We start from the raw sequence: 8,340 nt of genomic DNA, 5'->3' as shown, positions 1-8,340 counted from the left end.
GTAAACGAATCGGTTCGGTTTCAGTAAACTGTTTCGGTTACAAATTCACATCCTTAGAAATGCATGCCAATACATGAGGTATTTGATTGAATTATATTATGCAATTTGAGATGTAGCCAATCTATAAGCTCTTCATACAATACCAAGATAACCTCATCATCTGTCCATATGGTAGGAATTGTAGGAAAGGTCCCTACAATGGGTCTATCAAAACTTTTTTTACCTCGCTTATATTTGGTATTTGTGGTGAAACTTGGAAATACCTACCATAGTCATGTTTATTTTGAGCCTAGAGGTTATATATTTTTGTATGTTTGACCCCATTTCCATGATTCAATGAATTTCTATATCAACAAGACTTATATATCAAGAATTGTTTGAAAAAGTACCATCAGCTAGTGATGTTTGGACTTTCTATAACGTCTCAGCCCTATTAAACTTGGCATAATATTGTCCTCTTTGGCCCATGGGTCTCAAAGTTTTAAAACGCGTTGTGTCATATTAAGGAGGCTAGAGGTTATTAAGTAGCTCAGTAATCTCTCCAAAAGCAACGTGGAACTAAAATTTACACACCTTCACCAATCTCTCAAACCCCCTGATAGGTACTTGCCGTATTCTTAGGTGTCATAATCTTCTTTCCTTTTAGCACAGTGTCCTCGCTGTGGCCCCACACACTATTGGGGTCTGTTATGATACCATTTGTGACGTTCTGACCCCATTAACTTTGGTACAATATTGTCATCTTTAGCCCATAGGTCTTAAGGCTTTAAAATGCTTATACTATGTTAAGGAAGCTAAAGGTTATCAATTAGCCTAGTAATCTCCCCTTAGACGATATGAGATTAAAATTTGCATATCTTGGCCGATCTCTCAAACACCTTAGTACTTGTTATATTATTGAATGTCACACTTCCCGCTAGCTCCAACATTGTATACTAGAGGAGAAGAAGATGAAGACAAGGTTACAATGGAGGCCATTAATTTGTGTTTATGAAAGATTGGTTCAGTTTTATTAGGAAGAAAGACCTTGAAGTTAAAAACTCCGTCATCTTTTACAATGTAAAGAGTTCAAAGAAGGGCCCCCATTTTTTTTATGAATGATACAAGGTTTACACAAGGCCAAAGAAACGATTATTATGTTGGATGACACATAGGGTTAGAACTTGGTCATTCTGAACATATATTGAATGAGGAAGGGAGAAGAGAAGAGAAGAGAAGAGAAGAGTAGGGAGGCATGAGATTATTTGGGGCCCGTTTGATAATGTTTCTGTTGTTTCTGTTTTAAGAAACGGCAGAAACATTAATTTCCATTTCTAGAAACAGAAACGGAATTGAAGGTGTTTGATAAGTCATGTTTTTAAAAGTCGATAGTAACCAGCGAAAGAATGGCCACGAGTCGTTTCCAGAAATGGCGAAACAAGTTCTACTTGTTTTGCCTGTGTCGTTTCTTGAATCATAAATAGGTAGAAATTTCAATTTCAATTTCTGAAAACAAGTGAAATGAAACAGTTTATCAAACGCTTTTTATTCCATTTCTACAAACGGGCCCTTGGTGTTAGTATTAACTAAGAAAGAGTTGTAATGTCTACCTAGATAGTTGGTTTAATAAGGGTATTTCCTTTTTCTTTTTTAGTTGAATTTTGAGTTTTTTTTTACATTCTCAAAGTTGATTTATTTAAAACAAACAAATAAATAAATAAAATTAGTCACCCAAATATGCATGGCAATTTGAAGGATATAGTTGTTTTATATATGAGTAATAGACTACGCCCCTCACTAATTTTTGTTCCAATGGTAGGAGGGCATAGGAGAGGATTGGTTAGGCCCCAAAAGCAACCTATCTTTTCACATAAAAGTTATAGATCAAACTTTCCCAGCTATTCTTAGTTTAAAAATTTGATGATTTGGATTATGAATCGGTCAATTTGTTTTAGTTTCGATTGGTATTGATCCCGACTTCAACCACTCTAAATCAGAATATTACTAGAAAGATTCTCCCGAATTAGTGATTTTTCAAATCAAATGGCTGATTTTAGGGTTATTAGACCAATTCCAAACCAATTTGAATTGGAATAGATGGGGACCCATTCCATCACCGATTCTTTTTTATTTTTTCACCCTAAAATCGTTCCACTTAATCATCTCTTCAATCTAAAAAGGTCCAACATACATGAATTTTGTTATAATTCAACAACTTCTTTGATAATTTGAAATCTATTAGAAGAGAACATTAAACAAAATGGATCGATCAAGTGAACATGAAGACATCAGCAAGTGCTACGACATCTCATATAAATATCCTGAAGTAGCCAAGTGATCGTTCAACACATCTAGTGTACAGCCCAAGTCATTTACAGCAGCATCATAGGTTTCTTGGCTATGGACAAATCCACATCTGTCAGTCAGGAATTTCAACGAGCAACTTATATACAATCACAATTGATAATACAAACATCTCTCTTGCACCAATTTAATAGAATAGATTGTCTGATTCCATTTTGCATTTTCCAAGACTTCAAGTTTAGAATTGGTTCATCCCAGTTAGTGGGAAAGGTAATTTCAACTACATATAATCTAAGGGATAATTACTTGGACACCACTTATATTTTGTCAACATTGTTTGACACTCCAAAGTCCAAACCATTAACAATATTACTTGAACACCAAAAAAAACCTGATGATGTTATCTGTTGGTAGTAATTGAATGGAAAAAGATCATTTTACCTGACGTTTCTATCGCTGGCATGCTGGAGTAGCTTCAAGAGCACGCCTTGAGTAAACGACGCCATGATAGAGGTCCCTGAGTTCTTCTCTGCAACAAAGACAAACACATCGAGTCTCCCTTTCAGTCTCTTTAGGAGGAAGGAGGAGAGAAATAACGTGATATGGATTCTCACGAGCCTCGGGTATCAAGGAAAATTCCGATTGGGTGCAAGAAGCGAAAGAAGACAATAAGGAAAAGATTTAAAGAAAAGGGAACACTTATGTATTGCGACTAAAATCTCTGATTTTGTGCTTTCTTTTCTTACGTTGTATTGGATTAAGACCTCTCTCAGTTCTGAGAACTTTAAAATTCTCTTCCTTCGGTTATCGCTTAGGGGAGACGTTTAAGCTTGGATACGATGCGCAAGGATCGAAGAATGCCAATGGAGGAGCTGTTTGAAACTGAATCTACCGCCCCTGTTTTCTTCGTCAAAAGATTAAATACAAATTTCATAAGGGTATTGAGATCATGGTTTCAAGTATTGGTATCGTATCGATTGTATGGTATTGGTATCGGTTGAGATCGGTCTCTGATCTTTGATCCATCAGGATCGGTTACCTATATCTTTTTACGGGATTAACACGCTAAAAAAAAAACACGTACTTTTCTGAAAAGCAAGAGATAAAAGTGACTGGTACACATCGATTCTCTGAATCGATTCGGTTTCAACATAGACCAATACCAGTACTAATACCGAGAATTAAATCCATAATTGAGATGGAAGATAGGTGAAAAGGGAATTACCTATTACTCAGCGCGTCTTTGGCATCATTTCTTTTTATTTTTGTTTACAAAATTGGTTTTGATTGCATTTGCTATAATTTAATTTATGGAGGTTATTTCTATTTAAAAAAAATGATAGAAAACAAAAACCAACATAGGGTCAAAACCCATTTATGCTTTTTCGCTTTCAATTAAATCATTTTGAATTTTTTTAACTTTACAAGTTTTAGTTGAATAACTCATAAGGGTAAAATAGCATTTTTCTATTCAATCACTAACAGCAAACTCACACAGTCAAGTTTTTTGGGACTTCAAGTAATATTTTCAATAGTTCGAAATGTCAAGCAACCTGGACAAAGTACAAAGAGTCCAATTAATTATTCAAGTTTCAATTAGAACTTTCTTTGATTAGATCAATCATCAATGAAATCTTTGGAAAATGTTCCATCTTTTGTTCTAGAGTTCTAGTGATCGTCTCCATAGAATTGAGTAAGCAAACACATCCCTAAATATGGCCGCCACAGCCACTTCGTTCTTCCACCCAACCTCCCCCTCCTTAGCCAAGAAGAGGAACATCAAAATCAAAATCAAAACCAAAACCAAAACCAAAACCAAAAGTGTCTCCTAAAATGTCTTTCCACCAACTGTTATTATTGCCGAGAGTGGCCCCAAACATGGACCTTCTCACCACCATTATCGGATTCTTGTGGAGTAGTTAATTCTCCCTCCACAAAAACTCATTTCCACCATCTATAGAATCTACAACACCATGTGGCACCTCATGTTGATGCAGCTTCCCCAATCTGATTGTTACACCCGAGCCGTATGGTCTAATTTGACTCTTTATAATAGATGATGCACCAGAGAGTTCACCACCGTTGACTATTGGATTGCATCAATCTAATGTATAGAGGAGCCCAATGTGTTCATATACGATGTCTTGTATTCCGTCACTGTTTAATCCAGGGAGTACTGGTGCAGGTGCCTCGACAGACAGGACTGTAGTGACCCTATTATCCATTGATAGTAAAGCAGGATCTTATCTCACCGAGGACGTATGCAATTTTATTGAACCACCTAAATTTGTGTTTATTGCTTGTTCTTGTTTTTTCATTATCTTCTGCATTATTTTAGAGTTGCATTTTTCCATTATCTTCTGCATCGTTAACTCAAAAGTGGGCTTAGGGTCTCAATTGCAGAATCGACATAACTCCCGATTGAATCGGTTAAAATATGATCAATTAGACCCTAATAAAAGTGGGAAGACCTTTTAGATACCCCACAGAACCAAACGTGGCCATACGACTCGAGGTGATTCAACCCTGAAGTGAATAACACTTTCTAGGCTGTCATCGATAGATCGATCAGTAGATAAAACATCAACTGGGGCCCATCTATTAGTGGATGGTCAGGTAGAAATTAGCCACTATTTGTGTCATTAATCGATCCCACCATCTGATCTACTTGTGACATCCACAGGTAGATCATCTACCGGTGACATCTCATGGTGGATTGTCTAAGATGTAAAATTTGAATTTAGTCTCTATTTATGTCACTGGTTGATCTCATGGGTAGATTAGACATCTACCAGTGACATCTACCAGTGGACCTTACTAAACTAGTGACATCTACTAGTGGACCTTACTAAACTATCTTAAGGCAATTCATGAGATTTTTAAGAGATCTTTTATGAGACTCTTTTTAAGGCACATTTTAACATCCATTACACTTGTAATTTGGAAAGAGACAATCACTTTTCGGTGAGGCCTAGCAAGACATTTCAGGTGATTATTTTGGGGATTTCTTCACCTAATCAACTGATAAGGTGAGTGGTGGTCTGACTTATTTTTGGAGTGTTTTAAATTTTGGATAACTTAGAGGGGGTGAGTAGATTATTACGAATAGATTTAAACCTTTTCGTTTTTTTAAACTTCAAATGCGTGATTGTAAACAAATGCGGAATATAAAAGATAAACACAATCACAAGAGACACAAAGATTTTATAGTGGTTTGACTCAATCCGAGTCTAGTCCACTCTTCAAAAGATAGTCTTGAGAGATATCCACTAATTCTTCCCTTTTGTAAGGGTAAAAGCCGGGTTTGGGTCCGTGGCTCTCTTTTTTGCTCATATCCATGGCCCCACATCGTTGCACACCCCCTTGGAGATACGTGGTGGCCTATTTTGAAAACGGCCTATTTTTTCTTTGGGGAACATATCTAAGACTGGGGAACATAAGGTTTGGAGTTGCCACATAAGGTTAGGGCTTAGAACCCAATGATTATGGAGTTGGGAAGGTTTTAGGCACCCACTCCACCCAACCGAACTAGCCTTCCTACTAGATACTTAAGAATGACATTCTCCCCTAATTAATCCTATACCACATGTATGGCTAAGTTATTACTACGCTACTATGTATACTATCACATATGAGTTGAAGAGTTTACATTATGGCAATTTGAGTTGAGAGTTTATACCTATGCTCAATCCGTATTACAGTCAAGGGAGGCGGGCCCCTATTGATGTAGTAGCGAACTTTTGTAGGTGTTAACCATTTACTTTCCTTCTTTGGAGACTTCGAGCTTTCTATAACCTTCACAATTTCATTTTGCCAAAATTTTAGGACTCTAATATAATTATGATGAGATCCGAAAGAATATGGAGAAGACGAGGCTATTAAAAGCTTTCTAATACATTATTAAGAGTAAGGTGATTTTTCCAAATTTTTGGGTTTTTAAAATTTTTTTTTGGCACTTAAATCGAGATAATGAGACTGGAAAATGTTTTAGCCAAACTTCCACTAGCAGGGGCTAGGATGAGAAAAGATAAAAATTGAAGATTAAAGGATCTTCTCAGCACTTTGGGACACTTGGGAAGGTAGGTAACTCACAAGGAGAGGTGTAGGTGAAAGGATATATCCTTTTGTGTCTTGGGATGGTTAAATAGTCCCTTTTTTATAGGTTTTTTTAACCGATGTGGTGAATCTTCATGGGGCCACAAAAAAAGGCAAAAATTGGCCTAGGGTCAGTAAAAACGGGCGATTGCAACATCTGGGTTGCTTGAGGGGCTGCAAGATTTTGCAAGGCTAGGACAGGAATATCCCTGGATTAGATAGATGATGATCTTACTCTCCATAGGGCTTTTGCCTTCTAGGTGTGATTTAGGGAGATCTGGTGGTCCAAATTTCGCTCCATACATCGACAAAATTGTCTTTTGAGTACTATTCATTAGTATGGGTGTCGAGCCTTTTTCGGCTCGGAATCATTTGGGACTAGTAAGGAAGGGATCTTACAATGTACAATATGTTAGTATTGAGTACCACAAGATCGGGCATGGTTTGGCCATGTATGGATTAGAGTTTTGGATTTGACTAGGGTTTTGGGCTAAACTAGGGTTTTAAGCTAAGTCCAAATTAATTTGAAAGGCCGAATTCTCCACCAAGTGGAAGCATAGATCATATCTACATCTTGTAAATCATCATTGCAGGAGGCTGGTGACAAAATTGGGTCTCTACAGAATGCCTCTCTTTGGCCTAGTCTTGTGCCATAGCTGAAGGGCAAAGAAAAGAACTACCACATTTTTTTCACGAGAGTATAAACCGCTGTCATCTTTCTTAAGCATGGCAGAGGTGCTATGAGAAAAAAATGCGAGCATTAAATTCAATTGAAAAAAAAAAAAAAAAAAAAAAAAAAAAACCTGAGAAATCCATTGGTAAATGAAGAGGATGGAAAGTCGGAAAATAATAAACTCAAGTAGTTAACATCGTTAAATCAAGAAATTAACATGACCCCGAATTAACTAGGGATTGCGATCTTGTTCTTACTTGAAACCAGAGGTCATTGAGGGAAGGTATCCAACGGCTCCTGATGAGTGATTCCTACAAAGTGTTAGTACAAAATATTCCCTTTGTGCATTTGGCCAAACGTGGCTATGTAGGGGCTGCTCATAACCTAAGAAAGGTTGTTACAATCAAATTGGCCACTTTGGACAACAAAAGATTGAATGAGGGTATTTTTGTCTTTTGGACATTCTGAGAAACTACGGATTAGGTAAATGGTTCTTCATTTAAATTGTCCATCTTCGGCATCTTTTGACCTAGGCAAGGGTATTTTGGTCAAACTAACCTATATCGCGGGCCAATACAATGAACTTTTTGAAATTTAGGCCATCAAGGGTATTTTAGTCAACTTAGACTTGTACCATGGACCATGCAATGCAATTTTTGAAATTTAGGCCAACCGAGGGTATTTGGTCATTCTAGATTTATACCCAGGGTTGTGTAATGAATTTTTTAAAATTTGAGCTAACTATGGGTATGTTTGTCATTTTAGACATATAACTTAGGCTATGGAATGAATTTTTTTAGATTTAGGACACCAAGGGGAAGAAGCACACCCATGGGGAATGACCTTGGCGTGGCTAGCTGGCCGGTTCAGCTAGGGGAGGAGGAGGATGTTTCAAAAGAGTGGTATACTGGGTCCACCTTACGAGGGACGCACTACCACCTCTACAATTCGACATGGTTGATGGGTAAGTCTAATTCTTCATTTAATAATGATTTTAATTACCTACCCTTGCAGAGAGGTGTGGAGCCATCCTATGGGAGGTATGGCTCCCGAGCAAGGTCCGAAACTGGTACAACGAGTTGTTCCCCACTTTGAAGCACTAGGTGTAGAACAAGAGTCACCGACCTAAACGTCTGGAAGAAGGCCGCAGACCTAGTTTATGCTATAATAGAGAGGTGGTCGCCCAACACTCACACCTTCCACTTCCCTATGGGTGAGCTCATTATTACCCCTCTCTGCTTCTATGCTTTGACTAGCGTCCCATTTGGTAGCAGACCAATCACTATCTC

The 8,340-nt window shown here is 37.5% G+C and overlaps 1 long non-coding RNA gene across 2 annotated transcripts; it reads right to left on the bottom strand.

The window, feature by feature from the left end:
- Positions 1-2,087: 2,087 nt before the first annotated feature.
- Positions 2,088-3,170, bottom strand: LOC122071703. Of its 2 annotated transcripts, XR_006138255.1 has the most exons (3): positions 3,030-3,170; positions 2,725-2,812; positions 2,088-2,377 (listed from the first exon to the last, which is right to left on the bottom strand). It is a non-coding gene; the product is annotated as an uncharacterized LOC122071703 (long non-coding RNA). The 2 variants fall into 2 exon arrangements; XR_006138254.1 differs by having other exon boundaries at positions 2,088-2,812.
- Positions 3,171-8,340: the final 5,170 nt, after the last annotated feature.

This window comes from Macadamia integrifolia, unplaced genomic scaffold (genome assembly GCF_013358625.1).
Source record: "Macadamia integrifolia cultivar HAES 741 unplaced genomic scaffold, SCU_Mint_v3 scaffold_5A, whole genome shotgun sequence".
Classification (NCBI taxonomy): Eukaryota; Viridiplantae; Streptophyta; class Magnoliopsida; order Proteales; family Proteaceae; genus Macadamia; species Macadamia integrifolia.
The sequence above is the reverse complement of the archived record's forward strand: the minus strand, read 5'-3'. Positions and strand labels throughout refer to the sequence as shown.